Source organism: Triturus cristatus, chromosome 10 (genome assembly GCF_964204655.1).
Source record: "Triturus cristatus chromosome 10, aTriCri1.1, whole genome shotgun sequence".
Lineage (NCBI taxonomy): Eukaryota > Metazoa > Chordata > Amphibia > Caudata > Salamandridae > Triturus > Triturus cristatus.
The window spans coordinates 855,257,405-855,277,719 of NC_140593.1; the positions used below are offsets into that span (position 1 = coordinate 855,257,405).

At 47.1% G+C, this 20,315-nt stretch overlaps 21 non-coding genes across 21 annotated transcripts; all 21 read right to left on the reverse strand.

The window, feature by feature from the left end:
* Positions 1-77: 77 nt before the first annotated feature.
* Positions 78-189, reverse strand: TRNAL-CAA (transfer RNA leucine (anticodon CAA)). Its single transcript has 2 exons — positions 152-189; positions 78-123 (listed from the first exon to the last, which is right to left on the reverse strand). It is a non-coding gene; the product is annotated as a tRNA-Leu (tRNA).
* A 288-nt stretch (positions 190-477) lies between these two features.
* Positions 478-550, reverse strand: TRNAV-AAC (transfer RNA valine (anticodon AAC)). The gene has a single exon. It is a non-coding gene; the product is annotated as a tRNA-Val (tRNA).
* A 386-nt stretch (positions 551-936) lies between these two features.
* TRNAP-AGG (transfer RNA proline (anticodon AGG)) lies at positions 937-1,008 on the reverse strand. Its single transcript has one exon. It is a non-coding gene; the product is annotated as a tRNA-Pro (tRNA).
* A 1,907-nt stretch (positions 1,009-2,915) lies between these two features.
* Positions 2,916-3,027, reverse strand: TRNAL-CAA (transfer RNA leucine (anticodon CAA)). The gene is made up of 2 exons: positions 2,990-3,027; positions 2,916-2,961 (listed from the first exon to the last, which is right to left on the reverse strand). It is a non-coding gene; the product is annotated as a tRNA-Leu (tRNA).
* A 5,564-nt stretch (positions 3,028-8,591) lies between these two features.
* On the reverse strand, positions 8,592-8,703 carry TRNAL-CAA (transfer RNA leucine (anticodon CAA)). The gene is made up of 2 exons: positions 8,666-8,703; positions 8,592-8,637 (listed from the first exon to the last, which is right to left on the reverse strand). It is a non-coding gene; the product is annotated as a tRNA-Leu (tRNA).
* A 288-nt stretch (positions 8,704-8,991) lies between these two features.
* Positions 8,992-9,064, reverse strand: TRNAV-AAC (transfer RNA valine (anticodon AAC)). The gene has a single exon. It is a non-coding gene; the product is annotated as a tRNA-Val (tRNA).
* Positions 9,065-9,450: 386 nt separating this feature from the next.
* On the reverse strand, positions 9,451-9,522 carry TRNAP-AGG (transfer RNA proline (anticodon AGG)). The gene has a single exon. It is a non-coding gene; the product is annotated as a tRNA-Pro (tRNA).
* Positions 9,523-10,421: 899 nt separating this feature from the next.
* TRNAP-CGG (transfer RNA proline (anticodon CGG)) lies at positions 10,422-10,493 on the reverse strand. The gene has a single exon. It is a non-coding gene; the product is annotated as a tRNA-Pro (tRNA).
* A 936-nt stretch (positions 10,494-11,429) lies between these two features.
* TRNAL-CAA (transfer RNA leucine (anticodon CAA)) lies at positions 11,430-11,541 on the reverse strand. Its single transcript has 2 exons — positions 11,504-11,541; positions 11,430-11,475 (listed from the first exon to the last, which is right to left on the reverse strand). It is a non-coding gene; the product is annotated as a tRNA-Leu (tRNA).
* A 288-nt stretch (positions 11,542-11,829) lies between these two features.
* TRNAV-AAC (transfer RNA valine (anticodon AAC)) lies at positions 11,830-11,902 on the reverse strand. Its single transcript has one exon. It is a non-coding gene; the product is annotated as a tRNA-Val (tRNA).
* Positions 11,903-12,288: 386 nt separating this feature from the next.
* On the reverse strand, positions 12,289-12,360 carry TRNAP-AGG (transfer RNA proline (anticodon AGG)). Its single transcript has one exon. It is a non-coding gene; the product is annotated as a tRNA-Pro (tRNA).
* Positions 12,361-12,801: 441 nt separating this feature from the next.
* Positions 12,802-12,874, reverse strand: TRNAV-UAC (transfer RNA valine (anticodon UAC)). Its single transcript has one exon. It is a non-coding gene; the product is annotated as a tRNA-Val (tRNA).
* A 1,793-nt stretch (positions 12,875-14,667) lies between these two features.
* On the reverse strand, positions 14,668-14,740 carry TRNAV-AAC (transfer RNA valine (anticodon AAC)). The gene has a single exon. It is a non-coding gene; the product is annotated as a tRNA-Val (tRNA).
* Positions 14,741-15,126: 386 nt separating this feature from the next.
* Positions 15,127-15,198, reverse strand: TRNAP-AGG (transfer RNA proline (anticodon AGG)). Its single transcript has one exon. It is a non-coding gene; the product is annotated as a tRNA-Pro (tRNA).
* Positions 15,199-16,097: 899 nt separating this feature from the next.
* Positions 16,098-16,169, reverse strand: TRNAP-CGG (transfer RNA proline (anticodon CGG)). Its single transcript has one exon. It is a non-coding gene; the product is annotated as a tRNA-Pro (tRNA).
* Positions 16,170-17,105: 936 nt separating this feature from the next.
* On the reverse strand, positions 17,106-17,217 carry TRNAL-CAA (transfer RNA leucine (anticodon CAA)). Its single transcript has 2 exons — positions 17,180-17,217; positions 17,106-17,151 (listed from the first exon to the last, which is right to left on the reverse strand). It is a non-coding gene; the product is annotated as a tRNA-Leu (tRNA).
* A 288-nt stretch (positions 17,218-17,505) lies between these two features.
* Positions 17,506-17,578, reverse strand: TRNAV-AAC (transfer RNA valine (anticodon AAC)). The gene has a single exon. It is a non-coding gene; the product is annotated as a tRNA-Val (tRNA).
* Positions 17,579-17,964: 386 nt separating this feature from the next.
* TRNAP-AGG (transfer RNA proline (anticodon AGG)) lies at positions 17,965-18,036 on the reverse strand. Its single transcript has one exon. It is a non-coding gene; the product is annotated as a tRNA-Pro (tRNA).
* Positions 18,037-18,477: 441 nt separating this feature from the next.
* On the reverse strand, positions 18,478-18,550 carry TRNAV-UAC (transfer RNA valine (anticodon UAC)). The gene has a single exon. It is a non-coding gene; the product is annotated as a tRNA-Val (tRNA).
* Positions 18,551-18,935: 385 nt separating this feature from the next.
* On the reverse strand, positions 18,936-19,007 carry TRNAP-CGG (transfer RNA proline (anticodon CGG)). Its single transcript has one exon. It is a non-coding gene; the product is annotated as a tRNA-Pro (tRNA).
* Positions 19,008-19,944: 937 nt separating this feature from the next.
* Positions 19,945-20,056, reverse strand: TRNAL-CAA (transfer RNA leucine (anticodon CAA)). Its single transcript has 2 exons — positions 20,019-20,056; positions 19,945-19,990 (listed from the first exon to the last, which is right to left on the reverse strand). It is a non-coding gene; the product is annotated as a tRNA-Leu (tRNA).
* Between the last annotated feature and the right edge of the window lie 259 nt (positions 20,057-20,315).

Below are 20,315 nucleotides of genomic sequence, written 5' to 3' on the forward strand. Positions count from 1 at the left end.
ACAGGTCCGTGCAAAGATTGTGGTGTGTGGGGAATGCACTGCAAAAAACAGGACGATTTAAGGGTGTAAAAGAAACCTGTCAGAAGTGGGATTTGAACCCACGCCTCCATGAGGAGACCAGAAGTCTCAGTTGCACTGAAGATCAAGCTCTCTTGAGTCTGGCGCCTTAGACCACTCGGCCATCCTGACAGCCCTGGATGTGCACAGATCTGACTCTTCTGACTGCACCTGCCAATGTTTGCACTTACAACGTTCACAGCAATGTCACAAGTGTAAAGACCCCACAATACAACATGGCATGACAAAAAAAAAGCTATTCACAAGAGCGACCACTGATGGATGCGGTTTACTTTGTTTCGTCTTGCAAAAGTAAAGGAAGTTTCCCATGGCTCGCTGGGTTCAAAGACCGCCTCTTCTTAAGCTTGCATTGAGATAATAAGGTTTTAGAGGGTGCACATAAAAGCAGCTCATGCACAGTGTTTCTGCCCGGTCTCGAACCGGGGACCTTTCGCGTGTTAGGCGAACGTGATGACCACTACACTACAGAAACTCACTTGCTGTGTTTTACTGTTAGAGCAAGGTTCCTCTCAAGGGTTCTCTCTACTTCTATTCTGCTGTATCAGCAGCCACTCAGAAAGCGAGGAGCAAGTGTGAAAACTGCAGAGATATCAGCCAACATACTTGCAATTAGACGTATTAAAAATTGACTTATGCAGGCATCGACAGACAAATATCTGATGCCTAAATGCCAGCAAGTACAGCTTGGGAAAGCATCACCTGGGACACACACAGACTAAGCATGAAGGCAGAAAAAGCATGGTGATCCATGTTTCTTATGAGGTTCAAAATATTCTGTGCAACAATGCGGCGAGTGTAATGAGAAATAGTCAGGCATTGTGAGTTTTGAGTAGGATTCGTATGTTTACCTCTGAAAAAGGGCTCGTCCGGGATTTGAACCCGGGACCTCTCGCACCCTAAGCGAGAATCATACCCCTAGACCAACGAGCCGAGGCACACAAGAGTTGCCTTTCGCACCGGCTCCGGGGGTTATTGGCAGCGAGTTAGTGAATGCTTCACCCAAAGCAAGCAACTGCACATGCTGCTCTCTTCTGCAATATGGTTGCTGTCTTTTCCATGGCCGTCATCGAACAAGAAATGAAAATGCCTCTATCCTTCAGACATTTTGTTTGTTCTAGGTGTATGCTCTCGGTGAGGTCAATAAAACCATTTCTGCTCTCATGCCTTGCTTTCATGAAGTAGGCCCAACCTTCAGTACACAAGGACGTGCAAACGAATAGCGCAAACTATCGTCACTTCTCTTTTTGAGCTGTCACTGATACCCCTGGAGCACAGTACGTCACGCTGGTGAGGGATAGACAGCTTCCATTATCTCAGCTTTCCTATAAATTGAGAGAGTAAATGCAAACTGTGTGAAAAACAGAAAACTGCTCTTTCTGCCCGGTCTCGAACCAGGGACCTTTCGCGTGTAAAGCGAACGTGATAACCACTACACTACAGAAACAGACACGCTTGCAGGAATCTGCTTGGCATGTAGTGGGCTGGAATGCACAGACCAAGGGCCAATGTCCATGAAGCTCAAAGTTGGACCCTCCTTACCCGATCTCTTTCTTTGGAAGAAAGGAACGAGGACCCCTTTTATTCCAAAAGGCAATTTTAAAACCATACCTGAAACCACACTAGAAAAACACTTTGCATTTAATTTTCCTACACTGATGGTCCACCCCAGAAAAGCAGTTGCAAAGAAGTCCGGCACTGAAATTCTATACGCCAAAAGTGGGAAATAGCGTAGAGGGAAAGGAACTTTCTCACCATACACGGCGTCTTATAGCATTGAAAAGAAGAAATGGCCCTATATAATAAGAAGCCTAAAAATAATTCCACAGCATGGGCTCGTCCGGGATTTGAATCCGGGACCTCTCGCACCCGAAGCGAGAATCATACCCCTAGACCAACGAGCCTGATTCCCCAGTTGGCATTTTAAGCAATTTCTGATGCGTCTTTCAGAAACAAAGCAGGGCTATTTGGCTGCTCTCTCTCTATGTGAACCACAAAAAGTCATGTTTTCTCTCAAGGTGTTGTTTTTTTCTCTCTTGCAAGGAAGGGATCAGTCGATATCCTAGCTGCCAGAGAGCAGAAAAAAGGCGCTGATGAGAACTGTGGCACTTTCTGGCACTTGTACTCCTCTGCAAGTCCTGGACACTTGCCCCATAGACTTCCACCCCAGATGCAAGGGAGGGCCTGCCAATTCTTGCTCCTAAGACAGAGGCATTTGATTCTTGGATTCAAACACGCTCACTCAGCGCTCGATCAGGCTCGATCAGGCGAGATTTATATGAGTGGCTCGCAGGACTGAAACACTAACCTGGGAGCCCCAGGGTGGCTGAATTCCCAGGATGGCCATTTTTGGGCAAGTCACCTCCTTTCCTCCTGCCTCAATCTAGAATTGGCTGCAAATCACAAGATAGAGTTCAATGTCCGTGTGTACTGCCTACTCCCAGATACCTCTCCGTCTTCCTTATGTAAATTAAAATTCGCAAGGGGGGACCAATGACAATCTGCTCCTCCCACATAACCAGGAAGCCCTGTTGAACATGTCTGCCTGTGTTGTTGCAGGGACAGTGCCTTCTCCGCCCAAAAGGTGGCAGGAGAGCCTCACAACAAAGATGGGATCAACTGCTTAATGAGAAACCAGCACGGCAGTTTGTGTGATGGAGTGCAAATTTAACGGAAGGTGTGCCTGAGGTGTCCCTTCCAGGAATACATGGAATTGTGATTGAGGGCCCAGCCTGATCGTTGGTGGATTTCTCGTCATATGTTACAGGTCCGTGCAAAGATTGTGGTGTGTGGGGAATGCACTGCAAAAAACAGGACGATTTAAGGGTGTAAAAGAAACCTGTCAGAAGTGGGATTTGAACCCACGCCTCCATGAGGAGACCAGAAGTCTCAGTTGCACTGAAGATCAAGCTCTCTTGAGTCTGGCGCCTTAGACCACTCGGCCATCCTGACAGCCCTGGGTGTGCACAGATCTGACTCTTCTGACTGCACCTGCCAATGTTTGCACTTACAACGTTCACAGCAATGTCACAAGTGTAAAGACCCCACAATACAACATGGCATGACAAAAAAAAAGCTAGGCACAAGAGCGACCACTGATGGATGCGGATTACTTTGTTTCGTCTTGCAAAAGTAAAGGAAGTTTCCCATGGCTCGCTGGGTTCAAGGACCGCCTCTTCTTAAGCTTGCATTGAGATAATAAGGTTTTAGAGGGTGCACATAAAAGCAGCTCATGCACAGTGTTTCTGCCCGGTCTGGAACCGGGGACCTTTCGCGTGTTAGGCGAACATGATGACCACTACACTACAGAAACTCACTTGCTGTGTTTTACTGTTAGAGCAAGGTTCCTCTCAAGGGTTCTCTCTACTTCTATTCTGCTGTATCAGCAGCCACTCAGAAAGCGAGGAGCAAGTGTGAAAACTGCAGAGATATCAGCCAACATACTTGCAATTAGACGTATTAAAAATTGACTTATGCAGGCATCGACAGACAAATATCTGATGCCTAAATGCCAGCAAGTACAGCTTGGGAAAGCATCACCTGGGACACACACAGACTAAGCATGAAGGAAGAAAAAGCATGGTGATCCATGTTTCTTATGAGGTTCAAAATATTTTGTGCAACAATGCGGCGAGTGTAATGGGAAATAGTCAGGCATTGTGAGTTTTGAGTAGGATTCGTATGTTTACCTCTGAAAAAGGGCTCGTCCGGGATTTGAACCCGGGACCTCTCGCACCCTAAGCGAGAATCATACACCTAGACCAACGAGCCGAGGCACACAAGAGTCGCCTTTCGCACCGGCTCCGGGGGTTATTGGCAGCGAGTTAGTGAATGCTTCACCCAAAGCAAGCAACTGCACATGCTGCTCTCTTCTGCAATATGGTTGCTGTCTTTTCCATGGCCGTCATCGAACAAGAAATGAAAATGCCTCTATCCTTCAGACATTTTGTTTGTTCTAGGTGTATGCTCTCGGTGAGGTCAATAAAACCATTTCTGCTCTCATGCCTTGCTTTCATGAAGTAGGCCCAACCTTCAGTACACAAGGACGTGCAAACGAATAGCGCAAACTATCGTCACTTCTCTTTTTGAGCTGTCACTGATACCCCTGGAGCACAGTACGTCACGCTGGTGAGGGATAGACAGCTTCCATTATCTCAGCTTTCCTATAAATTGAGAGAGTAAATGCAAACTGTGTGAAAAACAGAAAACTGCTCTTTCTGCCCGGTCTCGAACCAGGGACCTTTCGCGTGTAAAGCGAACGTGATAACCACTACACTACAGAAACAGACACGCTTGCAGGAATCTGCTTGGCATGTAGTGGGCTGGAATGCACAGACCAAGGGCCAATGTCCATGAAGCTCAAAGTTGGACCCTCCTTACCCGATCTCTTTCTTTGGAAGAAAGGAACGAGGACCCCTTTTATTCCAAAAGGCGATTTTAAAACCATACCTGAAACCACACTAGAAAAACACTTTGCATTTAATTTTCCTACACTGATGGTCCACCCCAGAAAAGCAGTTGCAAAGAAGTCCGGCACTGAAATTCTATATGCCAAAAGTGGGAAATAGCGTAGAGGGAAAGGAACTTTCTCACCATACACGGCGTCTTATAGCATTGAAAAGAAGAAATGGCCCTATATAATAAGAAGCCTAAAAATAATTCCACAGCATGGGCTCGTCCGGGATTTGAATCCGGGACCTCTCTCACCCGAAGCGAGAATCATACCCCTAGACCAACGAGCCTGATTCCCCAGTTGGCATTTTAAGCAATTTCTGATGCGTCTTTCAGAAACAAAGCAGGGCTATTTGGCTGCTCTCTCTCTATGTGAACCACAAAAAGTCATGTTTTCTCTCAAGGTGTTGTTTTTTTCTCTCTTGCAAGGAAGGGATCAGTCGATATCCTAGCTGCCAGAGAGCAGAAAAAAGGCGCTGATGAGAACTGTGGCACTTTCTGGCACTTGTACTCCTCTGCAAGTCCAAGACACTTGCCCCATAGACTTCCACCCCAGATGCAAGGGAGGGCCTGCCAATTCTTGCTCCTAAGACAGAGGCATTTGATTCTTGGATTCAAACACGCTCACTCAGCGCTCGATCAGGCTCGATCAGGCGAGATTTATATGAGTGGCTCGCAGGACTGAAACACTAACCTGGGAGCCCCAGGGTGGCTGAATTCCCAGGATGGCCATTTTTGGGCAAGTCACCTCCTTTCCTCCTGCCTCAATCTAGAATTGGCTGCAAATCACAAGATAGAGTTCAATGTCCGTGTGTACTGCCTACTCCCAGATACCTCTCCGTCTTCCTTATGTAAATTAAAATTCGCAAGGGGGGACCAATGACAATCTGCTCCTCCCACATAACCAGGAAGCCCTGTTGAACATGTCTGCCTGTGTTGTTGCAGGGACAGTGCCTTCTCCGCCCAAAAGGTGGCAGGAGAGCCTCACAACAAAGATGGGATCAACTGCTTAATGAGAAACCAGCACGGCAGTTTGTGTGATGGAGTGCAAATTTAACGGAAGGTGTGCCTGAGGTGTCCCTTCCAGGAATACATGGAATTGTGATTGAGGGCCCAGCCTGATCGTTGGTGGATTTCTCGTCATATGTTACAGGTCCGTGCAAAGATTGTGGTGTGTGGGGAATGCACTGCAAAAAACAGGACGATTTAAGGGTGTAAAAGAAACCTGTCAGAAGCGGGATTTGAACCCACGCCTCCATGAGGAGACCAGAAGTCTCAGTTGCACTGAAGATCAAGCTCTCTTGAGTCTGGCGCCTTAGACCACTCGGCCATCCTGACAGCCCTGGGTGTGCACAGATCTGACTCTTCTGACTGCACCTGCCAATGTTTGCACTTACAACGTTCACAGCAATGTCACAAGTGTAAAGACCCCACAATACAACATGGCATGACAAAAAAAAAGCTAGGCACAAGAGCGACCACTGATGGATGCGGATTACTTTGTTTCGTCTTGCAAAAGTAAAGGAAGTTTCCCATGGCTCGCTGGGTTCAAGGACCGCCTCTTCTTAAGCTTGCATTGAGATAATAAGGTTTTAGAGGGTGCACATAAAAGCAGCTCATGCACAGTGTTTCTGCCCGGTCTCGAAACGGGGACCTTTCGCGTGTTAGGCGAACGTGATGACCACTACACTACAGAAACTCACTTGCTGTGTTTTACTGTTAGAGCAAGGTTCCTCTCAAGGGTTCTCTCTACTTCTATTCTGCTGTATCAGCAGCCACTCAGAAAGCGAGGAGCAAGTGTGAAAACTGCAGAGATATCAGCCAACATACTTGCAATTAGACGTATTAAAAATTGACTTATGCAGGCATCGACAGACAAATATCTGATGCCTAAATGCCAGCAAGTACAGCTTGGGAAAGCATCACCTGGGACACACACAGACTAAGCATGAAGGCAGAAAAAGCATGGTGATCCATGTTTCTTATGAGGTTCAAAATATTTTGTGCAACAATGCGGCGAGTGTAATGAGAAATAGTCAGGCATTGTGAGTTTTGAGTAGGATTCGTATGTTTACCTCTGAAAAAGGGCTCGTCCGGGATTTGAACCCGGGACCTCTCGCACCCTAAGCGAGAATCATACACCTAGACCAACGAGCCGAGGCACACAAGAGTCGCCTTTCGCACCGGCTCCGGGGGTTATTGGCAGCGAGTTAGTGAATGCTTCACCCAAAGCAAGCAACTGCACATGCTGCTCTCTTCTGCAATATGGTTGCTGTCTTTTCCATGGCCGTCATCGAACAAGAAATGAAAATGCCTCTATCCTTCAGACATTTTGTTTGTTCTAGGTGTATGCTCTCGGTGAGGTCAATAAAACCATTTCTGCTCTCATGCCTTGCTTTCATGAAGTAGGCCCAACCTTCAGTACACAAGGACGTGCAAACGAATAGCGCAAACTATCGTCACTTCTCTTTTTGAGCTGTCACTGATACCCCTGGAGCACAGTACATCACGCTGGTGAGGGATAGACAGCTTCCATTATCTCAGCTTTCCTATAAATTGAGAGAGTAAATGCAAACTGTGTGAAAAACAGAAAACTGCTCTTTCTGCCCGGTCTCGAACCAGGGACCTTTCGCGTGTAAAGCGAACGTGATAACCACTACACTACAGAAACAGACACGCTTGCAGGAATCTGCTTGGCATGTAGTGGGCTGGAATGCACAGACCAAGGGCCAATGTCCATGAAGCTCAAAGTTGGACCCTCCTTACCCGATCTCTTTCTTTGGAAGAAAGGAACGAGGACCCCTTTTATTCCAAAAGGCGATTTTAAAACCATACCTGAAACCACACTAGAAAAACACTTTGCATTTAATTTTCCTACACTGATGGTCCACCCCAGAAAAGCAGTTGCAAAGAAGTCCGGCACTGAAATTCTATACGCCAAAAGTGGGAAATAGCGTAGAGGGAAAGGAACTTTCTCACCATACACGGCGTCTTATAGCATTGAAAAGAAGAAATGGCCCTATATAATAAGAAGCCTAAAAATAATTCCACAGCATGGGCTCGTCCGGGATTTGAATCCGGGACCTCTCGCACCCGAAGCGAGAATCATACCCCTAGACCAACGAGCCTGATTCCCCAGTTGGCATTTTAAGCAATTTCTGATGCGTCTTTCAGAAACAAAGCAGGGCTATTTGGCTGCTCTCTCTCTATGTGAACCACAAAAAGTCATGTTTTCTCTCAAGGTGTTGTTTTTTTCTCTCTTGCAAGGAAGGGATCAGTCGATATCCTAGCTGCCAGAGAGCAGAAAAAAGGCGCTGATGAGAACTGTGGCACTTTCTGGCACTTGTACTCCTCTGCAAGTCCTGGACACTTGCCCCATAGACTTCCACCCCAGATGCAAGGGAGGGCCTGCCAATTCTTGCTCCTAAGACAGAGGCATTTGATTCTTGGATTCAAACACGCTCACTCAGCGCTCGATCAGGCTCGATCAGGCGAGATTTATATGAGTGGCTCGCAGGACTTAATCACTAACCTGGGAGCCCCAGGGTGGCTGAATTCCCAGGATGGCCATTTTTGGGCAAGTCACCTCCTTTCGTCCTGCCTCAATCTAGAATTGGCTGCAAATCACAAGATAGAGTTCAATGTCCGTGTGTACTGCCTACTCCCAGATACCTCTCTGTCTTCCTTATGTAAATTAAAATTCGCAAGGGGGGACCAATGACAATCTGCTCCTCCCACATAACCAGGAAGCCCTGTTGAACATGTCTGCCTGTGTTGTTGCAGGGACAGTGCCTTCTCCGCCCAAAAGGTGGCAGGAGAGCCTCACAACAAAGATGGGATCAACTGCTTAATGAGAAACCAGCACGGCAGTTTGTGTGATGGAGTGCAAATTTAACGGAAGGTGTGCCTGAGGTGTCCCTTCCAGGAATACATGGAATTGTGATTGAGGGCCCAGCCTGATCGTTGGTGGATTTCTCGTCATATGTTACATGTCCGTGCAAAGATTGTGGTGTGTGGGGAATGCACTGCAAAAAACAGGACGATTTAAGGGTGTAAAAGAAACCTGTCAGAAGTGGGATTTGAACCCACGCCTCCATGAGGAGACCAGAAGTCTCAGTTGCACTGAAGATCAAGCTCTCTTGAGTCTGGCGCCTTAGACCACTCGGCCATCCTGACAGCCCTGGATGTGCACAGATCTGACTCTTCTGACTGCACCTGCCAATGTTTGCACTTACAACGTTCACAGCAATGTCACAAGTGTAAAGACCCCACAATACAACATGGCATGACAAAAAAAAAGCTATTCACAAGAGCGACCACTGATGGATGCGGTTTACTTTGTTTCGTCTTGCAAAAGTAAAGGAAGTTTCCCATGGCTCGCTGGGTTCAAAGACCGCCTCTTCTTAAGCTTGCATTGAGATAATAAGGTTTTAGAGGGTGCACATAAAAGCAGCTCATGCACAGTGTTTCTGCCCGGTCTCGAACCGGGGACCTTTCGCGTGTTAGGCGAACGTGATGACCACTACACTACAGAAACTCACTTGCTGTGTTTTACTGTTAGAGCAAGGTTCCTCTCAAGGGTTCTCTCTACTTCTATTCTGCTGTATCAGCAGCCACTCAGAAAGCGAGGAGCAAGTGTGAAAACTGCAGAGATATCAGCCAACATACTTGCAATTAGACGTATTAAAAATTGACTTATGCAGGCATCGACAGACAAATATCTGATGCCTAAATGCCAGCAAGTACAGCTTGGGAAAGCATCACCTGGGACACACACAGACTAAGCATGAAGGCAGAAAAAGCATGGTGATCCATGTTTCTTATGAGGTTCAAAATATTTTGTGCAACAATGCGGCGAGTGTAATGAGAAATAGTCAGGCATTGTGAGTTTTGAGTAGGATTCGTATGTTTACCTCTGAAAAAGGGCTCGTCCGGGATTTGAACCCGGGACCTCTCGCACCCTAAGCGAGAATCATACCCCTAGACCAACGAGCCGAGGCACACAAGAGTCGCCTTTCGCACCGGCTCCGGGGGTTATTGGCAGCGAGTTAGTGAATGCTTCACCCAAAGCAAGCAACTGCACATGCTGCTCTCTTCTGCAATATGGTTGCTGTCTTTTCCATGGCCGTCATCGAACAAGAAATGAAAATGCCTCTATCCTTCAGACATTTTGTTTGTTCTAGGTGTATGCTCTCGGTGAGGTCAATAAAACCATTTCTGCTCTCATGCCTTGCTTTCATGAAGTAGGCCCAACCTTCAGTACACAAGGACGTGCAAACGAATAGCGCAAACTATCGTCACTTCTCTTTTTGAGCTGTCACTGATACCCCTGGAGCGCAGTACGTCACGCTGGTGAGGGATAGACAGCTTCCATTATCTCAGCTTTCCTATAAATTGAGAGAGTAAATGCAAACTGTGTGAAAAACAGAAAACTGCTCTTTCTGCCCGGTCCCGAACCAGGGACCTTTCACGTGTAAAGCGAACGTGATAACCACTACACTACAGAAACAGACACACTTGCAGGAATCTGCTTGGCATGTAGTGGGCTGGAATGCACAGACCAAGGGCCAATGTCCATGAAGCTCAAAGTTGGACCCTCCTTACCCGATCTCTTTCTTTGGAAGAAAGGAACGAGGACCCCTTTTATTCCAAAAGGCGATTTTAAAACCATACCTGAAACCACACTAGAAAAACACTTTGCATTTAATTTTCCTACACTGATGGTCCACCCCAGAAAAGCAGTTGCAAAGAAGTCCGGCACTGAAATTCTATACGCCAAAAGTGGGAAATAGCGTAGAGGGAAAGGAACTTTCTCACCATACACGGCGTCTTATAGCATTGAAAAGAAGAAATGGCCCTATATAATAAGCAGCCTAAAAATAATTCCACAGCATGGGCTCGTCCGGGATTTGAACCCGGGACCTCTCGCACCCGAAGCGAGAATCATACCCCTAGACCAACGAGCCTGATTCCCCAGTCGGCATTTTAAGCAATTTCTGATGCGTCTTTCAGAAACAAAGCAGGGCTATTTGGCTGCTCTCTCTCTATGTGAACCACAAAAAGTCATGTTTTCTCTCAAGGTGTTGTTTTTTTCACTCTTGCAAGGAAGGGATCAGTCGATATCCTAGCTGCCAGAGAGCAGAAAAAAGGCGCTGATGAGAACTGTGGCACTTTTTGGCACTTGTACTCCTCTGCAAGTCCTGGACACTTGCCCCATAGACTTCCACCCCAGATGCAAGGGAGGGCCTGCCAATTCTTGCTCCTAAGACAGAGGCATTTGATTCTTGGATTCAAACACGCTCACTCAGCGCTCGATCAGGCTCGATCAGGCGAGATTTATATGAGTGGCTCGCAGGACTGAAACACTAACCTGGGAGCCCCAGGGTGGCTGAATTCCCAGGATGGCCATTTTTGGGCAAGTCACCTCCTTTCCTCCTGCCTCAATCTAGAATTGGCTGCAAATCACAAGATAGAGTTCAATGTCCGTGTGTACTGCCTACTCCCAGATACCTCTCTGTCTTCCTTATGTAAATTAAAATTCGCAAGGGGGGACCAATGACAATCTGCTCCTCCCACATAACCAGGAAGCCCTGTTGAACATGTCTGCCTGTGTTGTTGCAGGGACAGTGCCTTCTCCGCCCAAAAGGTGGCAGGAGAGCCTCACAACAAAGATGGGATCAACTGCTTAATGAGAAACCAGCACGGCAGTTTGTGTGATGGAGTGCAAATTTAACGGAAGGTGTGCCTGAGGTGTCCCTTCCAGGAATACATGGAATTGTGATTGAGGGCCCAGCCTGATCGTTGGTGGATTTCTCGTCATATGTTACAGGTCCGTGCAAAGATTGTGGTGTGTGGGGAATGCACTGCAAAAAACAGGACGATTTAAGGGTGTAAAAGAAACCTGTCAGAAGTGGGATTTGAACCCACGCCTCCATGAGGAGACCAGAAGTCTCAGTTGCACTGAAGATCAAGCTCTCTTGAGTCTGGCGCCTTAGACCACTCGGCCATCCTGACAGCCCTGGGTGTGCACAGATCTGACTCTTCTGACTGCACCTGCCAATGTTTGCACTTACAACGTTCACAGCAATGTCACAAGTGTAAAGACCCCACAATACAACATGGCATGACAAAAAAAAAGCTAGGCACAAGAGCGACCACTGATGGATGCGGATTACTTTGTTTCGTCTTGCAAAAGTAATGGAAGTTTCCCATGGCTCGCTGGGTTCAAGGACCGCCTCTTCTTAAGCTTGCATTGAGATAATAAGGTTTTAGAGGGTGCACATAAAAGCAGCTCATGCACAGTGTTTCTGCCCGGTCTCGAACCGGGGACCTTTCGCGTGTTAGGCGAACGTGATGACCACTACACTACAGAAACTCACTTGCTGTGTTTTACTGTTAGAGCAAGGTTCCTCTCAAGGGTTCTCTCTACTTCTATTCTGCTGTATCAGCAGCCACTCAGAAAGCGAGGAGCAAGTGTGAAAACTGCAGAGATATCAGCCAACATACTTGCAATTAGACGTATTAAAAATTGACTTATGCAGGCATCGACAGACAAATATCTGATGCCTAAATGCCAGCAAGTACAGCTTGGGAAAGCATCACCTGGGACACACACAGACTAAGCATGAAGGCAGAAAAAGCATGGTGATCCATGTTTCTTATGAGGTTCAAAATATTTTGTGCAACAATGCGGCGAGTGTAATGAGAAATAGTCAGGCATTGTGAGTTTTGAGTAGGATTCGTATGTTTACCTCTGAAAAAGGGCTCGTCCGGGATTTGAACCCGGGACCTCTCGCACCCTAAGCGAGAATCATACCCCTAGACCAACGAGCCGAGGCACACAAGAGTCGCCTTTCGCACCGGCTCCGGGGGTTATTGGCAGCGAGTTAGTGAATGCTTCACCCAAAGCAAGCAACTGCACATGCTGCTCTCTTCTGCAATATGGTTGCTGTCTTTTCCATGGCCGTCATCGAACAAGAAATGAAAATGCCTCTATCCTTCAGACATTTTGTTTGTTCTAGGTGTATGCTCTCGGTGAGGTCAATAAAACCATTTCTGCTCTCATGCCTTGCTTTCATGAAGTAGGCCCAACCTTCAGTACACAAGGACGTGCAAACGAATAGCGCAAACTATCGTCACTTCTCTTTTTGAGCTGTCACTGATACCCCTGGAGCACAGTACGTCACGCTGGTGAGGGATAGACAGCTTCCATTATCTCAGCTTTCCTATAAATTGAGAGAGTAAATGCAAACTGTGTGAAAAACAGAAAGCTGCTGTTTCTGCCCGGTCTCGAACCAGGGACCTTTCGCGTGTAAAGCGAACGTGATAACCACTACACTACAGAAACAGACACGCTTGCAGGAATCTTCTTGGCATGTAGTGGGCTGGAATGCACAGACCAAGGGCCAATGTCCATGAAGCTCAAAGTTGGACCCTCCTTACCCGATCTCTTTCTTTGGAAGAAAGGAACGAGGACCCCTTTTATTCCAAAAGGCGATTTTAAAACCATACCTGAAACCACACTAGAAAAACACTTTGCATTTAATTTTCCTACACTGATGGTCCACCCCAGAAAAGCAGTTGCAAAGAAGTCCGGCACTGAAATTCTATACGCCAAAAGTGGGAAATAGCGTAGAGGGAAAGGAACTTTCTCACCATACACGGCGTCTTATAGCATTGAAAAGAAGAAATGGCCCTATATAATAAGAAGCCTAAAAATAATTCCACAGCATGGGCTCGTCCGGGATTTGAATCCGGGACCTCTCGCACCCGAAGCGAGAATCATACCCCTAGACCAACGAGCCTGATTCCCCAGTTGGCATTTTAAGCAATTTCTGATGCGTCTTTCAGAAACAAAGCAGGGCTATTTGGCTGCTCTCTCTCTATGTGAACCACAAAAAGTCATGTTTTCTCTCAAGGTGTTGTTTTTTTCTCTCTTGCAAGGAAGGGATCAGTCGATATCCTAGCTGCCAGAGAGCAGAAAAAAGGCGCTGATGAGAACTGTGGCACTTTTTGGCACTTGTACTCCTCTGCAAGTCCTGGACACTTGCCCCATAGACTTCCACCCCAGATGCAAGGGAGGGCCTGCCAATTCTTGCTCCTAAGACAGAGGCATTTGATTCTTGGATTCAAACACGCTCACTCAGCGCTCGATCAGGCTCGATCAGGCGAGATTTATATGAGTGGCTCGCAGGACTGAAACACTAACCTGGGAGCCCCAGGGTGGCTGAATTCCCAGGATGGCCATTTTTGGGCAAGTCACCTCCTTTCCTCCTGCCTCAATCTAGAATTGGCTGCAAATCACAAGATAGAGTTCAATGTCCGTGTGTACTGCCTACTCCCAGATACCTCTCTGTCTTCCTTATGTAAATTAAAATTCGCAAGGGGGGACCAATGACAATCTGCTCCTCCCACATAACCAGGAAGCCCTGTTGAACATGTCTGCCTGTGTTGTTGCAGGGACAGTGCCTTCTCCGCCCAAAAGGTGGCAGGAGAGCCTCACAACAAAGATGGGATCAACTGCTTAATGAGAAACCAGCACGGCAGTTTGTGTGATGGAGTGCAAATTTAACGGAAGGTGTGCCTGAGGTGTCCCTTCCAGGAATACATGGAATTGTGATTGAGGGCCCAGCCTGATCGTTGGTGGATTTCTCGTCATATGTTACAGGTCCGTGCAAAGATTGTGGTGTGTGGGGAATGCACTGCAAAAAACAGGACGATTTAAGGGTGTAAAAGAAACCTGTCAGAAGTGGGATTTGAACCCACGCCTCCATGAGGAGACCAGAAGTCTCAGTTGCACTGAAGATCAAGCTCTCTTGAGTCTGGCGCCTTAGACCACTCGACCATCCTGACAGCCCTGGGTGTGCACAGATCTGACTCTTCTGACTGCACCTGCCAATGTTTGCACTTACAACGTTCACAGCAATGTCACAAGTGTAAAGACCCCACAATACAACATGGCATGACAAAAAAAAAGCTAGGCACAAGAGCGACCACTGATGGATGCGGATTACTTTGTTTCGTCTTGCAAAAGTAAAGGAAGTTTCCCATGGCTCGCTGGGTTCAAGGACCGCCTCTTCTTAAGCTTGCATTGAGATAATAAGGTTTTAGAGGGTGCACATAAAAGCAGCTCACGCACAGTGTTTCTGCCCGGTCTCGAACCGGGGACCTTTCGCGTGTTAGGCGAACATGATGACCACTACACTACAGAAACTCACTTGCTGTGTTTTACTGTTAGAGCAAGGTTCCTCTCAAGGGTTCTCTCTACTTCTATTCTGCTGTATCAGCAGCCACTCAGAAAGCGAGGAGCAAGTGTGAAAACTGCAGAGATATCAGCCAACATACTTGCAATTAGACGTATTAAAAATTGACTTATGCAGGCATCGACAGACAAATATCTGATGCCTAAATGCCAGCAAGTACAGCTTGGGAAAGCATCACCTGGGACACACACAGACTAAGCATGAAGGCAGAAAAAGCATGGTGATCCATGTTTCTTATGAGGTTCAAAATATTTTGTGCAACAATGCGGCGAGTGTAATGAGAAATAGTCAGGCATTGTGAGTTTTGAGTAGGATTCGTATGTTTACCTCTGAAAAAGGGCTCGTCCGGGATTTGAACCCGGGACCTCTCGCACCCTAAGCGAGAATCATACCCCTAGACCAACGAGCCGAGGCACACAAGAGTCGCCTTTCGCACCGGCTCCGGGGGTTATTGGCAGCGAGTTAGTGAATGCTTCACCCAAAGCAAGCAACTGCACATGCTGCTCTCTTCTGCAATATGGTTGCTGTCTTTTCCATGGCCGTCATCGAACAAGAAATGAAAATGCCTCTATCCTTCAGACATTTTGTTTGTTCTAGGTGTATGCTCTCGGTGAGGTCAATAAAACCATTTCTGCTCTCATGCCTTGCTTTCATGAAGTAGGCCCAACCTTCAGTACACAAGGACGTGCAAACGAATAGCGCAAACTATCGTCACTTCTCTTTTTGAGCTGTCACTGATACCCCTGGAGCACAGTACGTCACGCTGGTGAGGGATAGACAGCTTCCATTATCTCAGCTTTCCTATAAATTGAGAGAGTAAATGCAAACTGTGTGAAAAACAGAAAGCTGCTGTTTCTGCCCGGTCTCGAACCAGGGACCTTTCGTGTGTAAAGCGAACGTGATAACCACTACACTACAGAAACAGACACGCTTGCAGGAATCTTCTTGGCATGTAGTGGGCTGGAATGCACAGACCAAGGGCCAATGTCCATGAAGCTCAAAGTTGGACCCTCCTTACCCGATCTCTTTCTTTGGAAGAAAGGAACGAGGACCCCTTTTATTCCAAAAGGCGATTTTAAAACCATACCTGAAACCACACTAGAAAAACACTTTGCATTTAATTTTCCTACACTGATGGTCCACCCCAGAAAAGCAGTTGCAAAGAAGTCCGGCACTGAAATTCTATACGCCAAAAGTGGGAAATAGCGTAGAGGGAAAGGAGCTTTCTCACCATACACGGCGTCTTATAGCATTGAAAAGAAGAAATGGCCCTATATAATAAGCAGCCTAAAAATAATTCCACAGCATGGGCTCGTCCGGGATTTGAACCCGGGACCTCTCGCACCCGAAGCGAGAATCATACCCCTAGACCAACGAGCCTGATTCCCCAGTCGGCATTTTAAGCAATTTCTGATGCGTCTTTCAGAAACAAAGCAGGGCTATTTGGCTGCTCTCTCTCTATGTGAACCACAAAAAGTCATGTTTTCTCTCAAGGTGTTGTTTTTTTCACTCTTGCAAGGAAGGGATCAGTCGATATCCTAGCTGCCAGAGAGCAGAAAAAAGGCGCTGATGAGAACTGTGGCACTTTTTGGCACTTGTACTCCTCTGCAAGTCCTGGACACTTGCCCCATAGACTTCCACCCCAGATGCAAGGGAGGGCCTGCCAATTCTTGCTCCTAAGACAGAGGCATTTTATTCTTGGATTCAAACACGCTCACTCAGCGCTCGATCAGGCTCGATCAGGCGAGATTTATATGAGTGGCTCGCAGGACTGAAACACTAACCTGGGAGCCCCAGGGTGGCTGAATTCCCAGGATGGCCATTTTTGGGCAAGTCACCTCCTTTCCTCCTGCCTCAATCTAGAATTGGCTGCAAATCACAAGATAGAGTTCAATGTCCGTGTGTACTGCCTACTCCCAGATACCTCTCTGTCTTCCTTATGTAAATTAAAATTCGCAAGGGGGGACCAATGACAATCTGCTCCTCCCACATAACCAGGAAGCCCTGTTGAACATGTCTGCCTGTGTTGTTGCAGGGACAGTGCCTTCTCCGCCCAAAAGGTGGCAGGAGAGCCTCACAACAAAGATGGGATCAACTGCTTAATGAGAAACCAGCACGGCAGTTTGTGTGATGGAGTGCAAATTTAACGGAAGGTGTGCCTGAGGTGTCCCTTCCAGGAATACATGGAATTGTGATTGAGGGCCCAGCCTGATCGTTGGTGGATTTCTCGTCATATGTTACAGGTCCGTGCAAAGATTGTGGTGTGTGGGGAATGCACTGCAAAAAACAGGACGATTTAAGGGTGTAAAAGAAACCTGTCAGAAGTGGGATTTGAACCCACGCCTCCATGAGGAGACCAGAAGTCTCAGTTGCACTGAAGATCAAGCTCTCTTGAGTCTGGCGCCTTAGACCACTCGGCCATCCTGACAGCCCTGGGTGTGCACAGATCTGACTCTTCTGACTGCACCTGCCAATGTTTGCACTTACAACGTTCACAGCAATGTCACAAGTGTAAAGACCCCACAATACAACATGGCATGACAAAAAAAAAGCTAGGCACAAGAGCGACCACTGATGGATGCGGATTACTTTGTTTCGTCTTGCAAAAGTAAAGGAAGTTTCCCATGGCTCGCTGGGTTCAAGGACCGCCTCTTCTTAAGCTTGCATTGAGATAATAAGGTTTTAGAGGGTGCACATAAAAGCAGCTCATGCACAGTGTTTCTGCCCGGTCTCAAACCGGGGACCTTTCGCGTGTTAGGCGAACGTGATGACCACTACACTACAGAAACTCACTTGCTGTGTTTTACTGTTAGAGCAAGGTTCCTCTCAAGGGTTCTCTCTACTTCTATTCTGCTGTATCAGCAGCCACTCAGAAAGCGAGGAGCAAGTGTGAAAACTGCAGAGATATCAGCCAACATACTTGCAATTAGACGTATTAAAAATTGACTTATGCAGGCATCGACAGACAAATATCTGATGCCTAAATGCCAGCAAGTACAGCTTGGGAAAGCATCACCTGGGACACACACAGACTAAGCATGAAGGCAGAAAAAGCATGGTGATCCATGTTTCTTATGAGGTTCAAAATATTTTGTGCAACAATGCGGCGAGTGTAATGAGAAATAGTCAGGCATTGTGAGTTTTGAGTAGGATTCGTATGTTTACCTCTGAAAAAGGGCTCGTCCGGGATTTGAACCCGGGACCTCTCGCACCCTAAGCGAGAATCATACCCCTAGACCAACGAGCCGAGGCACACAAGAGTCGCCTTTCGCACCGGCTCCGGGGGTTATTGGCAGCGAGTTAGTGAATGCTTCACCCAAAGCAAGCAACTGCACATGCTGCTCTCTTCTGCAATATGGTTGCTGTCTTTTCCATGGCCGTCATCGAACAAGAAATGAAAATGCCTCTATCCTTCAGACATTTTGTTTGTTCTAGGTGTATGCTCTCGGTGAGGTCAATAAAACCATTTCTGCTCTCATGCCTTGCTTTCATGAAGTAGGCCCAACCTTCAGTACACAAGGACGTGCAAACGAATAGCGCAAACTATCGTCACTTCTCTTTTTGAGCTGTCACTGATACCCCTGGAGCACAGTACGTCACGCTGGTGAGGGATAGACAGCTTCCATTATCTCAGCTTTCCTATAAATTGAGAGAGTAAATGCAAACTGTGTGAAAAACAGAAAGCTGCTGTTTCTGCCCGGTCTCGAACCAGGGACCTTTCGCGTGTAAAGCGAACGTGATAACCACTACACTACAGAAACAGACACGCTTGCAGGAATCTTCTTGGCATGTAGTGGGCTGGAATGCACAGACCAAGGGCCAATGTCCATGAAGCTCAAAGTTGGACCCTCCTTACCCGATCTCTTTCTTTGGAAGAAAGGAACGAGGACCCCTTTTATTCCAAAAGGCGATTTTAAAACCATACCTGAAACCACACTAGAAAAACACTTTGCATTTAATTTTCCTACACTGATGGTCCACCCCAGAAAAGCAGTTGCAAAGAAGTCCGGCACTGAAATTCTATACGCCAAAAGTGGGAAATAGCGTAGAGGGAAAGGAACTTTCTCACCATACACGGCGTCTTATAGCATTGAAAAGAAGAAATGGCCCTATATAATAAGCAGCCTAAAAATAATTCCACAGCATGGGCTCGTCCGGGATTTGAACCCGGGACCTCTCGCACCCGAAGCGAGAATCATACCACTAGACCAACGAGCCTGATTCCCCAGTCGGCATTTTAAGCAATTTCTGATGCGTCTTTCAGAAACAAAGCAGGGCTATTTGGCTGCTCTCTCTCTATGTGAACCACAAAAAGTCATGTTTTCTCTCAAGGTGTTGTTTTTTTCACTCTTGCAAGGAAGGGATCAGTCGATATCCTAGCTGCCAGAGAGCAGAAAAAAGGCGCTGATGAGAACTGCAGGCACTTTCTGGCACTTGTACTCTACTGCAAGTCCTGGACACTTGCCCCATAGACTTCCACCCCAGATGCAAGGGAGGGCCTGCCAATTCTTGCTCCTAAGACAGAGGCATTTGATTCTTGGATTCAAACACGCTCACTCAGCGCTCGATCAGGCTCGATCAGGCGAGATTTATATGAGTGGCTCGCAGGACTGAAACACTAACCTGGGAGCCCCAGGGTGGCTGAATTCCCAGGATGGCCATTTTTGGGCAAGTCACCTCCTTTCCTCCTGCCTCAATCTAGAATTGGCTGCAAATCACAAGATAGAGTTCAATGTCCTTGTGTACTGCCTACTCCCAGATACCTCTCTGTCTTCCTTATGTAAATTAAAATTCGCAAGGGGGGACCAATGACAATCTGCTCCTCCCACATAACCAGGAAGCCCTGTTGAACATGTCTGCCTGTGTTGTTGCAGGGACAGTGCCTTCTCCGCCCAAAAGGTGGCAGGAGAGCCTCACAACAAAGATGGGATCAACTGCTTAATGAGAAACCAGCACGGCAGTTTGTGTGATGGAGTGCAAATTTAACTGAAGGTGTGCCTGAGGTGTCCCTTCCAGGAATACATGGAATTGTGATTGAGGGCCCAGCCTGATCGTTGGTGGATTTCTCGTCATATGTTACAGGTCCGTGCAAAGATTGTGGTGTGTGGGGAATGCACTGCAAAAAACAGGACGATTTAAGGGTGTAAAAGAAACCTGTCAGAAGTGGGATTTGAACCCACGCCTCCATGAGGAGACCAGAAGTCTCAGTTGCACTGAAGATCAAGCTCTCTTGAGTCTGGCGCCTTAGACCACTCGGCCATCCTGACAGCCCTGGATGTGCACAGATCTGACTCTTCTGACTGCACCTGCCAATGTTTGCACTTACAACGTTCACAGCAATGTCACAAGTGTAAAGACCCCACAATACAACATGGCATGACAAAAAAAAAAGCTATTCACAAGAGCGACCACTGATGGATGCGGATTACTTTGTTTCGTCTTGCAAAAGTAAAGGAAGTTTCCCATGGCTCGCTGGGTTCAAAGACCGCCTCTTCTTAAGCTTGCATTGAGATAATAAGGTTTTAG